This window comes from Montipora foliosa, unplaced genomic scaffold (genome assembly GCF_036669935.1).
Source record: "Montipora foliosa isolate CH-2021 unplaced genomic scaffold, ASM3666993v2 scaffold_412, whole genome shotgun sequence".
Lineage (NCBI taxonomy): Eukaryota > Metazoa > Cnidaria > Anthozoa > Scleractinia > Acroporidae > Montipora > Montipora foliosa.
In genome coordinates this window covers 995,001-997,500 of record NW_027179715.1, presented here as the reverse complement: position 1 = coordinate 997,500, position 2,500 = coordinate 995,001, and the positions used below count along the sequence as shown (strand labels likewise).

Sequence of the window (2,500 nt, the reverse complement as noted above, 5' to 3'; positions counted from 1 at the left end):
CGGAATAGCGAGTCGCGAGGCGGTGAGAAAAACCGCTGGTAGAGGCAGTCGAGTTCTTTGAGAAGGCCGGTCCAATGGGATGCCGTTTCATATTCAGAGATTTTGACCCTAACAACTCGATTGGTTCCAGGAACTTGTCAGTTCTAACGAGTACTCTGATTGGTTTAATTGCTGTCAACCTGATTTCTCGTGCCCACTATGGCCATACCGTAATCGAAACGCTGCAGCGTTTTTTGAGAGCAGAAAAAGTTCAGTGTTCTAAATTTTTTTTGATTTTCGTATATGTCCGCCAAAATTCAACTTCGGAATTTAAGTTTTTATCTTCATATTCGACATCGAAGTTTTATATGGAACATTGAATTTTTGAATTTCACATCGAAGTAAATGAGACGAATGTACCGTGGGAACCGAAGATGCTGATTGGTAGGTTATATCACGTATCAATTTACTGAGTTTTCTCGATGTCAATCAAACGGGGCATGGAACTGAGGTTCTCAACGGCCTGTACCAGAGGTTTTTCCTCGCCTATTCCGTCGCTCTGAGAGAGAAAAACCTCTGGCAACCAGGGTACGCACGATGTGGATTTCACGCCAAATTGTTATTCTTCGGTAAATAACCTAACTACAAGTGTAGATAAAGAAGGTCAGGGAATAAATACTCTATATCTGTGTGTGGGCTTTTGCCGCTTTAAATCGTAAATGTAGGACTGAACTACGCTCACACCCACACTTCTTCGGAAAATTTGCATCTTTACACGACTGATGACGTTAAAATCGAGTTCAACTCGATCCCAGGCGTTTGCCTCATATTTTCCCCCAAAATACGTCAGGTTTCTTCGCATTCTAGATATGTTCTCGGAACATAAATTAAATCATTTCTAAACAGAAATGCTTCTAGACAATTACAGGTTAGATTTTAAAATAAAAAATGGTGGTGAAATTTCGAGTAACGCGCACTTTAATAAGCATGATAGATCTAAAGAAGAATTTCTTTAATCCAGAGCACGAGGTAAGTTCATTTTTACCGTTTAGTGTAGTAATTTCCTGTTTGCACATTACAACGAATTACATTGTTGATAAATTTTGGATTATTATGTCCGACGCTTGTTTCTTTTTACGCCAAAACGTTGTTAATAATTTATGCTCATAATCATGTAGTCCAAAAGTTATTTATAAAATCGGGTTTCGACAAAACACTGACACCGGGTCAACTGACCCCCTACTGACCCCCTGCTGACCACCTATAAAATCAATTTCATCAATAAATTGAGCTTACAGGTACCTGAAACTTTCAAGATGGCGGACGCGTTGCAGATTTCCGACTCTTGTTCTCCTTTACTGTTTAGTGGATGTTTTGTTGACGGAAAATCGAGCACAGAATAAGATTGAATATATAGAGGATATTACACGGTGGCGAGAACATATGAATTTTATGTTCGAGTGGCATGAACAATATCTCACGAGTGAGCGAAGCGAACGAGTGAGATATTGTTCTTGCCACGAGAACATAAAATTCATATCTTCGAGCCAACGTGTAATGTTCTTTTTATTGTATGGAGACAAAATATTGAATATCTCCAATTTTATTGTGTTTCAAAGTAGTCATTTTTACAAATACGGCTGGGCTTTATATAAAAAAAGGCGGAAAAAAAAGGTGGGAATCATGACGTCATTGAACGATACGACACTCAAAAAGGTGACATACGGAAAATTCGCCACTCGGGTCCCGGATGAAGTGGCGTATGGAATCTACGAGTGGTTTAGTGTCCAGTAAAACACTCTCCTCCATATAATAACATCAAATATTGCTTTCGTACGTATTGGGAAATGAAGCAAAGAGAAACGGTGACAAATAAACAGGCTCGCAAAGGCGAGGGGCCTTGGGACTACAAGCTTGCCATAATAAACTTCCGGTAGATGTAATCGTGTGCGTGTCGCTCGCGGTTAGTTGCGTGCGTGTTAATTTACCAGAATTTCCTCGCTATTTTTATTGTTTAATTTTCTAGCGGGTACAAATACCATGCTTGCTGATATTCCAACTTATTCAGTGCTCGATTTTCCGGGACAAATCCTTCAGTCAAATGAGAAGGGAGTCGGAAATCTGCAACGCGTCCGCCATCTTGAAAGTTTCAGGTAAGCTAAATTTATTGATGAACTTGAATCGGGTCCTATTGATAGTTCTTAGCTTTTTAAATTTTAATTTTCCCATTGATATTATAGGTCGTCAGTAGGGGGTCAGTAAGGGGATTAGTAGGGGGTCAGTAGGGGGTCAGTAGGGGTCAGTGTTTTGTCGAAACCCTATAAAATGCCTGTTTTCACTTGATTGAATGGTGGCTATAGTTGTGCAGCAGAAAAGAGAAAAAATTATGATCACAATAAACAAAACCTTACTGGAGCCCTGCCTCGAGTCTTGGCATTGACATTAGTTTATCGTATTAAATTCCAGTGAAGAAACAACTGTGGAGCTCCTCTTTTCGGCCTGGCTCAACACATATATTATG

General features: G+C 39.8%; 1 protein-coding gene across 1 annotated transcript in view; it reads right to left on the bottom strand.

The window, feature by feature from the left end:
• Positions 1-2,500, bottom strand: part of LOC137988280 (tolloid-like protein 2) — a 121,796-nt gene that overhangs the window by 82,798 nt on the left and 36,498 nt on the right. The gene's annotated exons all lie outside the window — the stretch shown is intronic.